Source organism: Talpa europaea (assembly GCF_964194135.1).
Source record: "Talpa europaea genome assembly, chromosome: 1".
NCBI lineage: Eukaryota > Metazoa > Chordata > Mammalia > Eulipotyphla > Talpidae > Talpa > Talpa europaea.
This window is the reverse complement of record NC_140073.1, coordinates 37,925,917-37,942,897: the sequence shown is the minus strand read 5'-3', so window position 1 is coordinate 37,942,897 and position 16,981 is coordinate 37,925,917.

Genomic DNA, 16,981 nt, shown 5'->3' with positions numbered 1-16,981 from the left:
GGCCAATGGCTCTAGGCCAAACATCGGCCTAGAGCTTATAATGCCCCTTTGTGATACACAAGTGACGCATTCACCCTCTGCTCAGCTAGGCTGACTTGTCTTTTCTTTGTGCTCTACAGCTTCATGTCTCAAAGTTAGGTTCATGTACCAGGAGCCTTAATCTCCCCACTGACTCATGTGCACATTATGTTAAATTATGGATTAAATTCAATAGATCTGGGTCAGGACCAGAGATTCTGCAATTCTTACAAACTTCCTGATGATGCCTATGATGCTGGTTTGAAGACCACACTTAGAATAACAAAGTTTACAGCACTTTGTTTATAGAGCTGATTACAGGATAGTATGGCTGATGAATACCTCTATTCCTCCCTTATATTGTAAGTATCTTAGAGGCAGCACTTGCTTAACTTTTTTTTCTTTTTCATCACACAGCATGCAGCACTTAGTGATGCTAAGAACTTAATTACCTGAGTTTTACCTAAGAGCGATGCACAGATCCCTTGTATAAGATGTTAGAATTAAGTGTACCTGTTTCGAGATTGCACAGTGAGGAGAAAGTAGGGAATCGTGCACTGCGTTGGAAGGACAGGATATCAGGAATCAAGAAGCATCAGGATCAAGAAAAGGGGTCCTTGGATCATTCCTATATTAAGAGTCATAAAAGAGGCAAGATCAAGAAGCTTCTAGAGAATCAAGTCAGGAGGCAGGCAAATGTCCAAAGGAGGGAAATTGAGATTCTGTGACCCCCAAAGACATCTCTGGAGTCACTAATCTGGCACAAGTTGCTGAGTCACCAACCCACTTAAACACCAAGAACAGAAACTAGTGTCCCTTTCTGTGTGGCTCACAATTCATGGTGAGCAGTCAAAGAGTTGCATCATGTCTGGGTGGGCACATGGGAATATTCATGGACCTGACTTTGGGTGAAGCACTTGGTGTAACCTGAGCCTGGCAAGTATTTAAAAGATTAATAATATACAGTGCTGCTATTTTTTTTTTTAAAAGATCTATTCATTTATTTATATAAGCACTGGGTACAGTCAGAAGCGCGGGAGGGTGAGAGAATTCACCAGAGCCAGAGCAGGGAGCAGAGCAGGCAGAAGGACCAAAGTACACTGCTGAGGGGAGCAGCGGGCGGCAGGAAAGGTCTGCGTGCCATCTGGGACCCTCCTCCGGTGGTCAGGGAGCAGCCGGGGATCGAACCGGCGCTGCAGAGGCTGCGGGCAGCTTCGCAGCCCAGCGCTCAACCGCTGCACCACCGGGGAGGCCCAATGTGCTGCTATTTTGAAAGAAAACTTAGTTTCTGACAAAATTTAGGATGCACATCCACATCTACTTGTCTAACAGTTCCACCCCTAGGACAGTATCATATATAAGCTTCCAGGATCATTCAATATTGCCGATAGTAATGAAAGGATAGGAGGAAACCCTAAGTGTCCATGGACAGGGAACTGGCTGAATAATTTGTAATATACAAGTAGAATTTAAAATGGTATTTAAAAGTAATAAGGACAAGTCATACAGATGACATGGAAAATATGCCAAGAGAATGCATAAGAATTTTAAAAGTAATAACACAATGAATCGATTTCACTGCCCCTTAATTGATCAGGCTCTGTAATTTATTTTCTTAAAGATATATTTTAATTTTATTTATGCATATAAAAACTGGGGTTTCTGTAATTTAAAAAATGATTTAAAATATTTTAATGGAGGTCTATTATGACAAATATTATCAGTTTTATTTTTTAAAAAACATTTTTATTGGGCCTCCCCTGGTGGCACAGCAGTTGAGGCTGCCTGCAGCCTCTGCAGCACCAGTTTGTTCCCTGGCCACCAGTGAGGGTCCCACAAAAAAAAAAAAAAAAAGAATTTTATTTTGTCTGAACACACACACAGATTTATGTTTTATTTTTCTTCTACACTTTGAAGATACTGTCCTACCAAGCAATTTCACTGTTGCTGTTGAGAAATCCATTAAAATTGAAGTAAAACATTTAAGTGTTTGAAAGTTTGAAGCTTCAGGTCAACCACCTCTCACCTATTCCCAGTGTAGGTCCTTTTAGTGATTCATAAAGGGAAAAACTCTGCCCAAGTATACTCTAGGCATATGATTTATGAAACATAATATACATCCAAACTCTCTTTACATTAAAGTTCTTCAATTTGTTTTACTAGCCCTTGTATTAGAGTGGCACTAGTCACAGCAGACAACACCTGTATGCCATTAGCTTTAAGTATAGTGCTTATTCATTTCCATCATTAAAGACTTGGACTTAAGGGGGAAGGGTTCTAAATTTTGCAAGTCTATCCTAAAATATCCTGTCTCTCATATTTAAAAAGTATGAAAATGTAGAAAATAAGTATACATAAAATACTTATCTCACAGAGGCAAAATTGTAAGGATATAGAAATATTTCTCTTTAAGTCACTCAACAGTTATGACCCATAAAGGACACCATCCTTTATTCTCTAATCTCTTCTCTCCATTCTTTCCTCTACTGACCTATTGGTCTTCAGAGTAACTGCAGGAAAAACAAAACTTCCCATTTAAAGTCACTCATAAATAATATGACATTGCGAGCTATCAAGCTATTGCCACTTTAGGAGAAGGAAAACTAGCTCTTGCCCTACAGCACCGGCTTAGGACTCACTGCAGGGAGTGTTGCTCACAGGAGGGTGTATTCCTCTCTCACAGAGCCCCTTGACTGGGAGCTCACCCTAACAGAGCACCCGTTCTTCTGTATCCTACTTCCTGACTCTGTCTCCACTCGTCTTGAACTGTCTTTGTGGCAAGGTCATGGTGTTCCCACTCTGGAACAGAGTGTCAGACTCTTGTATCTTCATAAAGATTCCATATCTCTTGAGATGACTTAAAACTCCAATGCAACAGTCAACAGGTTTATAATAATAAACAAAGGGGTTCTAAAGTTCATTTGAAAAATAAGTGGACTACAGTCCTGAAAGTAAGAACTCTGGGTGTAGATCAGGTCCAGCAACTATTAGAACACACTAAAAACAGTAATTGTTAGAATGGTGTGATTCTGGCGTAGACAGAAATGTGTATGAGAAACTTAATGAAAAGAAGTAGGGCTCCCTGGTGGTGCAAGGGGTTAAGATGCAAAACAGCAAAGCAATCCGCAGCCACTGCAGCATGAGTTCTATCCCTGGCTGGCCAGGAAGCTGACCCACATGGTGCAGCAGACCTCTCCTGTCTTGTCTGCCACTCCCCTCAGCAGTGTATTTCAGTGGATCTGCCTGTTCTGCTCCCCACTCTGGTGAATTCTCTCACCCTCTGCATCTCAGCTCTTGTATGCATGAATAAATAAATCTTAAAAAAAAAAAAGACAAGAAGTAGATTCAAGTATTTAGACAATGTATAAATGATACATAGAGTTAGTGTTAAGAGGTGGCTTTGGGATTCAATAGACATTATAGGAAGAGTTTAGGGGTGCACAAAAATGTTTAAAGATAACAAAAGCAAGACTTAGTAGTAAGATGATCATATAATATGTATCATGAATCCAGCCTCGATTAAAAATTTACCTTTATAACAAAACAGTTGTAAAGTATAATTGTTCTTTTTTTATAAGCAGAAGTAGCCCATGAAGACAAAAGTTCCTAAAATCCAAATTAAAGCAGAATGGAGCCTTACTCTTCCTCTATCCATAATCTCATCTAGGTCACCATGGTCATAAAGCTATTTAAGATGCACTATCAGTGAAATCAATGTACTTGCTGTAAAAATGCATCTTCAGAACAAGATGCATTTTCCTCCTCTTTAACAAGATTGCTTCTCATGTCTCCCATATAGGAAGTTGCCACTAAATTACCAGTTTGAGGAAACATCAAGTTACATATAAAAGTTATGCTCGAAAACCACAAATTTATTCAATAACTTAATGGTCATAAATTGTATGATAGAATTTTTATGTGTTTATTTAGATGAGAAGTTATTTAGATGATCTTTGAAAGAAATTGATAAAGGAAAAGACATACACACAATGAAATACTACATACCTATGAAAAAAGATGAGCTCTGGTCATTTGCAACTTGGATGGAGCTGAAGGGGGTAATGTTAAGCAAAATAAGACAGAAGGAGAAAGGGCCTTCCTGGTGGCACAGAGGTTAAGTAGCAGCATTATGAAGCTATATCAGTGTCACCGCAGCATGAGTTTGATCCCCAGCCTGGGAGCTACCCACATGGTGCAGCAGACCTCTCCTGTTTCGCTCACTGCTCCTCTCAGCAGTGTATTTCTGTCAATCCACCTGTTCTGCTCCCCACTCTCTCTGGTGAATTTTCTCACCCCCCACCCCCCACCTCTAGCCTAGACCCCAGCTCTTGTATGCATAAATAAAATCTTTAAAAAAAAAAAAAAGACAGGAGAAAGACAAATACCAGATGATTTCACTCATATGTAGAATAGAAAGAACCTGGGCCTCCCCGGTGGCGCAGCGGTTGAGCGCTGGGTTGCGAAGCTGCCCGCGGCCTCTGCGGCGCCGGTTCGATCCCCGGCTGCTCCCCGGACACCAGAGGAGGGTCCCACATGGCGCACAGACCTCTCCTGCCGCCCGCTGCTCCCCTCAGCAGTGTACCTCGGTCCTTCTGCCTGCTCTGCTCCCCGCTCTGGCTCTGGTGAATTCTCTCACCCTCCCGCGCTTCTGACTGTACCCAGTGCATGTATAAACAAACAAACAAATAAAATTAAAAAAAAATAAATTAAAAAAAAAAAAAGAAAGAACCAAAACTGAACCAAAGTGAACTCTAGAAGTTTGACTGCAGAATTGAGGTTGGGGTGGGGAACACAAGGGCAAAGGTGCCTAATGGACTGTGATGAAGGTTATTGGGACGTTGGTAGTGGATGTGGTGTTGCAACATGGATTTGAAGAAGTGTGAACCTGTTCCCACAAGTCATATATCATGTTGTAAACCAATGTTACCTCAATGAAAATAGCAGTTTTAAAGTTTGTGTTTTTTAAAAGATCAATATTTAACTTCAGGATAAGAACTTATCACAGTGAAAATTAAAACAGCAGAAGAAGTTTTTGTCTCAATTGTTAAGAGAAATGGATTGCTGTGTACAATATATAAAAGACTTATTGCAATATATATAAATATTACCAATGCCCCCTTAATGATGACATAGAGCAAAATATGGATAGTTAGCAAAGAGAGGAAAATCCCTGTTCAGGTATCAACAAAATTCAAATTAAACAATGAGGTATGTTTTTACATCTATTACCTCGGCGAGGGAGATGTACTAATACCAGCATCACTGTTTACAGAGAAATTGATAAATACCTTTCTGACACTGGATAAAAAATAGAAACGCGGTAGGTATAAAGAACCATACATATGCTCATACCCTTTGATCTAGTAATTTTATTCATTGTAATGTAGACTAAAGAGAATTCAAAAGGAAGGCAAATTCCTATATATGAGGCTCTTCATTGTAGCATCCTTTAAAGTGGCAGAAACTGATAACAACCTAAATGTTCAACCACAGGGAAGTGTAAACAGTGAAGCAAATTGCAGTACATGAACCGAATGGAAAATGTGCAGCTGTCATAATACTAATTATGAAGCATATGAGATAGAGTAAGGAGTCGTTCAAAACAATGTTTTGGAAGAAAAAATAACCAATTATGTAGATGCTTTGATTATAGCTACGTAAAACATACGTAGGACTGTAAGGTGAAGAGAAAAATAGGTTATGTTTGCTCCTGCTCCTTTTTTTCAGAACAAGAAGTTGGTAAAGATTTTTTTTTCCCCTGAAGTAACATTGCGTTATAACATTCTGTAAGTGTCAGGTGTTCATTGCTGAAAGCCAACTTGTATATATACTACATTGAGTTCAGTGCTTAGAGTCCAAATCTATCATTTACCATGTCATTGTCCCCTTTTTTACAGTTTTCCACCACTTGCCTATTCCTTTCTGGTAATACTAATTGGCCTTCTAGTTCAAGTTTGTTTTATGACTTGGGTCAAGCAAGTTTATTGGTTTCATTTTTCTAACATGAGTTCACTTCACATCTCTGTGTTACCATTATGGTAATTTTTTTCAATATTACAAACTTTTTCATTATTAGTACATGTTATGGCGATCTGTGATACACTGATCTTTATCTTACTGTTGTAATAGTTTGGAAGGTACCACAAACCTCACCCATAGGAGATGGTGACTTTGTCAATAAATGTGTGTTCTCACTAAAAAAAAAAATCACAATATCAAACTGTGGTTATTATTGCCATGAGAAAAAAAGTTCGTTTTGTTTTGAGTTCATCTGTTTCTTTGTTTTCTCTATATACCAGATATGAAGTCACAGTATTTGTCTTTTTCTGTAGGATTTGATTCACGAAGCAAACTTCCCACTGACCCATCCATGTTTTTTGAAATGGCAGAAGTCAACTTTATTTTATAGCTAGATAGTTACAAATCAGTCCACACAGATAAAGGTCCTTCTCAAACGACCAGATCTTCTTGGTGGGTGAGCCCCTTGCTTCTGAATGTGGTCTACATGGTTCGTTTTCTTTTTGGTTCTGTGCTAGTGGTTTCTTGGTTTTGTCTGAATAACTCATAGCCGAGCACCCTTCCTTGTTGCTTCTGTAAAAACAAACTCAGTAGATAGTTAACCATACCCAACTGTTCCTACAGACAGGACAGGATCAGCCATGGTTTCAAATGCTTGTGCAATTTACTAAAATGCATAATACCAGATTAGAAATTGGTTTGATGAGGGGATCTTCTTAGGGTACCACTAAAAATTGAAACTTGCAAATCTACCATCAACTACACATGGCATACATCTTCTTAGAAGGATAAAGGAGAGAAACTCCAGGTTCCCAGCAGGGCACATCGTTGGTTCTCCTGTGTTGGGGTCCTTGGAACTGTCAAGAAATAAAATCTGCCACCAAAATACGATGTCATTTTGGCATAAGGATTATTTCATCTGTATGATTAAATTTGTTTATTTTCCAGCCCAGAACAAAGCAAGAAGGGAAGAGGTAATCTCAGCCCCACATTCCACACAAAGCAGTACAATAACAATGCATTTCATTTTCCAGAAACCACCTTCTTACCAGGTAGTGACCCAGATGCAAGGATCCCAGATCTACATCATTCATGTACAGGAACTTCCCTGGATGAACAGCCTCTTTACCTAAAGGAGCCAGTGTCTCTGTAACAAGTCTAAGTGCACAGCTTCCATTTCCCAAGAAGGCGTATTACAAGAATTACAAGAATCACACTTGGGGAAGCCCCAGAGTATACTTTCCTACCAGGTCCTTATGGTTCTTTTATAATCCCTCCCACTCCAGACTTAGACTATCAAACATGGGTCATTTTTGCTATCATCAATGGAGCCTGACAACATAGTTGACATTCTTAACCTCTTCAGGTCATTAGGAGAACAGAAATACATAGTGTGAGGTCGGGTTCTTGAGCAGAAAGAAAGATAATTGTGTTAACCATTTTGCCCACAGGAGTAGAAATCAATTTCTCTTTTTGTTATGCCAAGTGCTAGTGGAAATGTCAAATTAGCAATTCAATATACATATCTAAACTCAAGTTTAGGAGTCATCAACACCCTTAAAACCACAGCAGCAGAGATGCTCACTTAAAGAAAATTGCAGAGAAGAAAAACCTTAAAGAGTCGGGCTCTTTAAAATTTAGAAGTCTACAAAAGAAAGAGGAAACAGGAGAGGAAATTAAGAAAAGGTGGCCTTGGAGGTGGGAGGAAATTGAGGTGAAGATGGAATAATAAAAGGCATGATAAGAAGTTTTAATAAAAAGGGGAATGGTCAGCTATGTCAAAAGTCCTAGAGATATCAAGTAAGATGAGTCCAGAAGTGTAACCCCTAGATTTGGCAACAAGAAAGTATTAGTAACCTTTTAAAGGGCTGTTGCACTGGACTGATTGGAGTGGATTAGAGAGAGAACAGAAGGTGAGGAAGTAGAAAAAGTAACTGCGGACAACTTTTCTATAAAACAGCTAAGTAAAGTGAGAAGTCAAGGAGGGCTTGACATGTTCGTGTACTGGCTGGAATGATATAGTGGAAAGGGGGGAATTGATGCAAGAAAGAAAAATAAGAGGACAGGACATGGCAGAATATAGAGAGGGTGACTTTTGAAAGAAGTGAGTGAGGCCACTTCCTTGTAATGAGTATTGTCAAACCAGAACCTCAGAAGATGGGGAACAAATGGCTACCACAGATAATTCCTGGACTTCCAAATCCTGAGAAACAAAGAGTTAAGGTCCCCAATTGTTACCTCACAACAGGACAGTTTGGATTTATTGAGAGCTACTTTTTTTTTCACTAAGTTATATTAAAACGACTGTTCCAAGGCAATTTGGAGTCCCTACCTGATTTACTTAAGGAAGAAAATGTCACTAACTATCTCCATTTGACTTCCTCAGAAGCAAAAATGTTTAACTAAACCATTTATTTCATCTAAATTCCATCTATAGTCCATCTCAATAGATTCCAACCACCCTCATGCAGGTTGAGCTGGCTGCCAAAGAATACAGAGAATACAGAGAAGGCACAGCTCTTCCAGTTGTACCCAAAATTCACACCATTTTCATTATAATACTAAAATCTCTACCTAGGGTTGGAGTTGAGTCACCATTTTCTGAACACATATGAGGTAGCATGAACCCCTCCTGAGCATGCTCAGATGACCAGCTGTGCCCAATTTTAAGAGAAAGAGTAAGGAATGCCCGCCAAGCCAGTGGGTGGTGTTCTTGCCAACTTGTTGGTAGAAGGTGGAGCTTTCTAAATGCCAACCCCTAATGTCAACTCAGCTATAGAAAGTGGTGCTTCTAACTCCACCCCCTGAATGGGGGCTGATGGGAAAAAGGGCAGATCTGAGACTTTGGGTAGTTTAACTTCCCAAAGTTAAATCCCCCTCTGTGGAGCATTAAAAGGAGGAGGGTTTGAGACAGTATTAAAAATTGCTGGAAATTTTGGGCTGTTAAACTGCTGGTGCAAAGGGCTGTCTGTGGAGAAGCCTCCAGCTTGCCACATACAGCTTTCACTTGGACCCCAGAATACACTCAGCAGACACTACCTGGCATGGGACAGATTGCAACTGGCCATATGCCAATCTGTAAACTCTCTCTCTCTCTCCTCACTCCCAGTGTAAAGAAATCCTGTTACTGTCATTTCACACTGTGCCTGCTTTTGGGGTCATGTCAGCAGTTGTAAGTGTGCAGGTGAGGACCCATGAACCAAGTCAATTCCCCGCAAATTGTTCAGCTTTACAGTACCTCCAACATCCAATCATCAAAAACTCCTTCATCTCCCTTTTACTGTCCTTCTCCTTAAAGATCAGTCATAGATAGCCCTTACCCTCAGAGAGTCTATAAAGAAATTCACACTCTCTATCTGCATTATCTGCAGATAAATTTCTCTTCCTCCAACAAAAATGTGAGTCTGGTCTATTTGGGTGTGTCAAACCTATTGAGTCCTATAATAGTATGAAAGCAACACCAAAGCATACACCCAGTTTCTAAGCCAGAATCTTGGAAGACTATAATTTTATGATTTAGCCCCACAGCTAATCAGTTCTAGTGAAGGGTAGATCTCCCCAAAATTGTGCAGATAAGCTTCTCCAAAAGGTCCAGAACAGACATTTTCTTACATGTCAACTTGCATGTAAACTAAGGTCAATCCAGGCCCTCAGCATTTAAAAAAAAAAAAAATGTTTATCATTTCCTTAACTACCCAGAAGAATGAAGATTACCCAGATTTAGGGTTATCTCCAGAAATAACTTTTCTGTTGGAGAAACCCATCTTTATAGCAGGGCAAATATCTAGTTACAGAGCATCTGTGGTTTTTATAAGCTACCCTCTCCTTGTCATGTGGGGTGCACTCATCACCTTGACACCCCAGACTCTTATTCCATTCATAAGCTCAAGAACAAAAAAACCTCAATCTGTTCTATTTACTCTATAATTTAAAATCATGTAAATTATCCATGTGTGTATAAGGATAATTAAATTTATCCTTTTCCCCCTATTAATCTGTCCAATGTTAATTTGTTTGACCAGCTAGAGAAGACTCTATCTAGATAAGGGAAAATCTCACCTTCATCCCCATACAATCATATTCCAAACCAAGCCAGAAGATCCATGAGGTCAGAATCTTTGTTCTACTTTACTTTGTATTTTCAGCACTAGGATTTTTCCTGCATAGTTGATATGTCAAACAAGAAATGCAGAGGAATAAAGTCCTAATGCATAGGGGAGCGTGAGTAGCATCAAATGAGGGTAATGATACCAGGTGAAACCATGGGGTGCCCAAGGACCCCAAACTGTTCAGGGGAAAAAAACCCATGTTGCCCATTGTGGGGTCTGTGCTACTCACACACAAAAAGCAAAGTAACCAGATATTAATGGGCTCAAAGATTTTTTAATTGGTAAGAAGTTCTACAGAGGATGGGCCTCCCCTGGTGGTGTAGCGGTTGAGCGCTGGGTTGCAAGGCTGCCTGCAGCCTCTGCAGCGCCAGTTCGATCCCCAGCCACTGGCAAGGGTCCCACAAAAAAAAAAAAAAAAAAAAAAAAAAAAGAAGAAGAAGTTCTACAGAGGGAGAGATGGAAAAAATTTCAAAATGCAGACTCCTTTTCAAACTCTGATGTCACCCATCCCCTAGGGAGCAAATGCCCCACCAAACCCAACAGGCAGGACCCAGAGCTAAGCAGTCATGGCCCAAGGGCAAAACTGCCAGGAGAATGAGCCCAAGGCACACAGCAGCAGGAAAGCCAGGCAGAGCTCAAAGAGCTGGGAAAGCAGAGCGCCAGAGTTCCAAAAATATTGTAAAAGCGGAATCTACCAAAGGGCCAAGATCATGGCTACTACTGACTCTGAATAGAGCTTGATTCAAAGCACTAACACCACAAAGAGCAAAGACCAAAAGCAGTCTTGCCTGCGTGTCTTCCTGTTCCTCCCCCATTCTATCCAATGGCCACCTCACTCCTTCCTACTGCCCAGCAACATCCCCATTCAGGAAGTCCAGTTCAAGGCATGCTGGGAATTATAATGAGAGGTCAGTGAGTTCTTTCTTTCTTTTTTTTTTTTTTTTAAGATTTTATGTATTTAGGCATACAGGAACTGGGGTGTAGGCAAGAGGTGTGGGGAGTGAGAGGATTCACCAGACAGAGTGGGGAGCAGAACAGGCGGATTTACCGAAAAACACTGCTGAGGGGAGCAGCGGGCAAGACAGGAGAGGTCTGCTGTGTAGCTCCCAGGCCGGGAAGGTGCTCATGTTGCAGTGGGTGGTCGTAGCTTCATAGTGCTGAGACCCCCTTGTGCCACCAGGGAGGACCTAGGTCAGTGGTGTCACTCATTGGTTGAGATCACCAGTGTCACCTCCTCTAACAGCAGGAGATGTTGGGCAGCAATTAGTCAGCCTGATACCCTTCAATTCATATCTCCTTGGACACCTGCACGCCATGCTTTCCCTCTGACCTAGGGACAACATGTCTTTTATTTCCCTTTGCTCCCGGGTAAACTCCCCCTCCCTTTTGTCTTATTGGTATCATGCCCAGGCCTCGTCTAGAAACCAGTTGCTATTCTTTGATGCCAAGAAGCAGTAACTTGGGCCAGCTGCCAAAACTCTGGAGACTTGTTCTCCAACAGGACTTCTCCTTCCTTGAGTAATAAATTGTGGAAGCTTTATTATCCACTCCTCATCCAGCTCTTAACTATAGGGGTGGTAAAAGGGAGGATGACTGTGGCATTATCTATGCAGAGATATAAGGGAAAAATGACTCAAAGCATCACAGGCCTCAAGATGGAGTAACCTGGAAATCTCTCCTGTGAGTGACTGAAAAGTCACATCAGGGCCTCTCCGGTGGCACAAGGGGTTAAGCGCCGCACTATGAAGCAATCCGCAGCCTCTGCAGCACGAGTTCAATCCCCTGGCTGGCCAGGGAGCAACCCATATGGCCCAGCAGAACTCTGCTGTCTCACCTGCTGCTCCCCTCAGCAGTGTATTTCAGTCCATCTGCCTGTTCTGCTCCCCACTGTCTCTGGTGAATCCTCTCGCCCTCCGCACATCTGGCCTGTACCCCAGTTCCTGTATGCATAAATAAATAAATCTTTAAAAAAGAAAGAAAGAAAGAAAGAAAAGTTATATCAATAGAGTTTGACTGTTGTGGGGTTGTTTTTGTTGCTGTTATGCAAGAATGACTTATACAAAGTTAAGGCAAATTATAATAATTTATTTGGGGTTTTGTTAGGACTGCAACCCCAAAGACATACTCAAAGTCTCAAATTGTGTTCCAAGTTGCCTGTGGAGGCGGGTAGGGTTTATAATCACAAAGAAAAAGCAAGTTAGTTTTCATTCAGGTCCACTATGTAAGTCAGGGGAAAACTTGTAACATGTCAATCAGTAATAGATAAATTAGGTAAAAACTTGGTCGAGCATTGTGATGGGTGCAGCAATATGCAACTTCCCCAAAATCTTGGACAAGTCCTGATTGGCTCAAGTTTGAGTCTGTGGGTGGTCTGTCAGTCTGTCTTTGTTTGATCCAGGAAGCAGTGGGTGGGCTGTGTCTCAGCTCCATTCTAGGAAATGGATGTACCTGGATATCCCTGGACGTGCCTGAGACCTAATTCTCAATAGCATCCCAACTCTGTTTTAGTTATCCAGTCTCAAATGACTCCATTTTGTTTCTTATTTCTTGTCAGTTTGTAAAGCCCCAACCAGCAAGATATAAATTGGTTTATAGCTTTAATATTGGAGAAAGAGATTTAATAAATTCCTATGGAGGGAAAAGTATTGTAATTTCTGAATATCTTAGTGAAGCAAGTTTTCAACTGAAACTAGTTCAGCTCTGATCTCACCCTCCTCCTCAGTGTTCATGTTCATTTGGTCACTGGAGACCCCACCATTTGCAGTATGCTTGGAGGTGACTTTTGGGAAGAAGGGAAATTGGACCTTGGTTATTCCATGGGTGATGTCCAAGATCAGAAAGCAAGAAAAACCCATGGCAGGGCCTCCCTGGTGGTGCAAGGGGTTAAGACACAGCACTGTGAAGCTGTCTGCAACCACTGCAATGTGAGTTCGATCCCCAGCCAGGGAGGTGACTCAGATGGTGCAGCTGACCTCTCCTGACTCGCCCACTCCTCCCCTTTGCAGTGTATTTCAGTCAGTCCGACTGTTCTGTTCCCCACTCTGTCTCTGGGGAATCCTCTCACCCTGCCCCCCACATCTCTGGCCTGTACCCTGGCTCTTGTATGCATAAATAAATCCTTAAAAACAATAAAAAGAGAAAGAAAAAGCCACAGTAGTGAGATGGTGTGGGAGCACCCAGGGGAGCACCAGGTCCCAAAGACCTGGCCATCAGCGAGAATGTTGCTTCTGGGAACAATGTGCTGCTGGAACCAGGAAAATTCTAAGTTAGCAGCACAGGTGCAGGCAAATGAAGGAGGGCATGTGTGCGGGTAACCACAGCTGTTATGGGAGCACCTCAGGACCGAACCTCATGACAGAAAAACTCCCTTTCATTTAGAAACAGGACACATGGGGTTCGGCATTACGGGAACTGTGGTAACAGCTAAAGCAGACCCACTCCCCGAGAGGCAGGAGCAGATAGCAACCTAGGAAACATTACTCACGCTCGATCTCCAGGTTGAGAAAAACAGCCGTGGTGACTCACTTTTAAATCAGGTTTGCTAATGAGAAGGCGTCAGAATCATTCATTATGTTGTCGTAGAAAACATGCGGAGAATCACAAGCTTAAAAGACAAAGTCCACCTACAAGACACACATAGCCCCTCACAATGACTTAACCAACCTCTTAGCCTCTTCTCCACCTCTCCAGTTTGCTCTCTGCTGTCCATTCTGATCAGGAGCTATGTGGTTTGGGTGAGTTGCCCCCATCTCCCTGCTGTAAGGATGAGGTTGATAGATTTTAAACTACCACAAATTCTTACAGACCGGGGGCCTCCCTGGTGGCACGGGGGTTAAAGTCTCAGCACTATCAAGCTATTATCAGCCACTGCAGACTGTGTTCAATCCCGGGCCAAGGAGCTAAGCCACATGGTGCAGCAGACCTCTCCTGTCTTTCCTGCTGCTCCCCTCAGCAGTGTATTTCAGTAGATCTGTTTGTTTTACTCCCCACCTAGTCTATCTGGTGAATCCTTTCACCCACCCCCCTCACACACATCTCTGGACTACACCCCAGGCCATTTATTTTTGTATGCATAAATAAATAAAAGTAAATATTTAAAAAAAATTCTTACAGGCCTTTTCATCAATAGATGGGGACTTGCTTTAACTGATAAAAACATGACAAATTACAACTCACGGGACTTATATTTAGAAGTCTAGAGGGCTCTCTGGAAAGGACACACGAAAAAGCACCCGGAACTCATGTTACCAGCAGATGTGTGCCTGGCAGAATTAGGACCAGCCAGCCCTGAGCTAAGTTGTCAAGTGATACTAAATGCACAACCACAAAGATCACGGGGGCTTAGAACATTAATTTTTCTGCCAATGAGTCTGTGGACATTTTGTGGTTTGGTGGATCTATTGGGATCGGTTGACCAGGCTGAACTAGCCGTTGACGTGGGTTTAGATTGCTCCACATGAGTCCATTCCTGTGTCCAGGCTGAAAGAGTAATGAGCACCCCAGCAGGTTCTTCTTGTCAAACAGGGTAGAGACTCCAGGAAGCTAGAACAAAACATTCAAGTCTTCGGCCTGACATGTGTTAATTCTACTCATGTTGTCCTACGATCCAGGAGAAGCTCACTAGACTTCCCCATGGACTTGGGCACTTCCTGTCTGCCCTCCCCATTGATAGAAAGGACCATGTAGAGGAAGGAAGGGACGGAGCAGGATCTCTATGATCTAAACAGACAGGTAAAGGAGACTCCTGGAGCCCTCAGTGGCTTTTTCAGGCTTTTACTGAGCTTTTTACAAGGCACAGGGGCTGAGGGACTGGGGGATCAGGAAGCTAGTAGGCCTCCCAGCCCCCGGCAAGTCTTCACTCTTTCTGGGCTCTCTGGTGTTCTCTCGTGGTCTCTGCTTCTCTGCTGGTTCTCCTCTTGCTCTCATTCTCTCTCGTTCTGCTACTCTATCTCGGCTTCCCCGCTGGTGTCCCCGTGATGCCGCCCTTATAAGCCCAGTGCCCACCTATGTATGCCCACACCCTACTCCAGATGCCTGCTATCAGGCATGAATTTAGGACCATAGGGATCCATCATTAATGCTAATGGCGGGAGGGGGGGAAATCCTGATACTTTTTTCACTTACCCTACAGGCCAGATGAGTTAAGGGTATGAAATCCTTTCATAAAATTGAAAACAAGGATTGCAAAATAAAGTGAGGACATGTAATATACAGCTATAATCTACAATTGAAAATTTGGCATTGCAAATTTGTAAGTTACGAAGAAAAGATTGTTAGTAGACTGCACTGTGATATTCATTTTGCAATGAATGTAAGTGTCAGATCACAATGCTGTGTGCCTGAAGCCAAAATAATGTTGGTTGTCATTACACTTCAATCAGAAAGAAGTTAAAAATAGTATGCAGAGAAGGGTAGCAGTATATGTATTTCGAGAAGGTCAAGATTTCTTGGACCTGAAATCAATCAATCCTCTTGCTCCCAACCATGCCCCTGAACAGGAGGCTACACCCTGACTGTCCTCAGTATCCCTGCATCCATTCCTTCAGTCACTCAACATTTAAGGAAAAGTGGACTGGTGGAGAGTGGCTGTGGGGGGCCAGCATGTGGAAAAGGGCATGGTTTGAGCTCAAGGCACCAAGGGGTGCATCACACCTCCAGAGAAAGAGCAGGAATTGTGAGAACTAAGATTGGGGACTTGGGAATGCTGGTCCCGCAGCTCCTCAAAGTCAGTCAAGAGTATGGGACATTATTCCAAGGCCATTGGAGAGTTGTGGAAGATTGTCAGGCCAGTGACATTTGACCGGATCGCTTGCCTGCTCTGAGGAGGGTGGGTGTGGAGTGTGTGGCATCAATCTCCGGAAGACTTAGTAAGGCCTAGTGTTGTCCCTGGATTGGGGTGAGGACTACATAAGGGCAGTCACACAGAACCTGGAGTGATGTTTTGGTGCACACTGAGCATCAGGAGATGCCAGCACCTTCTCCGGCCCAACAACTCAGATTCGTTTCCTCTAAGTTCATTTGTGTCTTTATTCTCCTGCCTGTATTTTGGGCACAAAGTGATCTTTGAAAAGTTTTTGCTGCAACTCAAACTGATTACTGTGCTAAACACAGTGAACACCATGAATAAGACCTGGCTCTTCCCTTAAAACAGAGGGACAACGAGCTGTAACATGGTGTCACATGAACTACTCTGGTGACAGAGCCAAAGCTCGCACTGGGCATGGGGCGCCTCTCTCTCTCCTGACGTCAGGCAGATATTGGCACAGAGGACTTCAACACAGACTTCTTGACCAAATGATGGATGCTCCGGGAGCTCAGAGAGTCAAGCAGGAGGCTTGGACGCAATGAATCTTGACCTCTTAGGATTTCACTCAGGCCTATTGAGAACTATGTTATCTTATGTGTATTTTGTTGACATTGTTTGGGATTTTTCTTTTTCTTAAACATTTTTCTCAGAAATTGTTTCATCACATTTTCAAGTCAAAACTCGTATCACCAAACACTATATAATTACATAAGAATGTCAAATCTATATTGAGATGCTGGGTTTGATGATATTAAAGCTTAATTACTTAGGATGTTGCCATCTGAGGCACAAATCATATAAGGAAAATTTCATTCACTACCACTTTCTCTTTAACTACTTGCTCTCTAATTACCTAACCTAACTCCTGCTGACGTGTGTTTAGGAAATCAGAATAATTTTAGCTTCAACCTGTGCAATTCATCAGTGAAACCAGTATAAGAAACCTGTAAAGTCAGGTAAAGTGAATGACAATGGGGTCTAAACTAATACTTTCCCTCTATTATGATATGTAGTTCTCCCAGTTTCTATG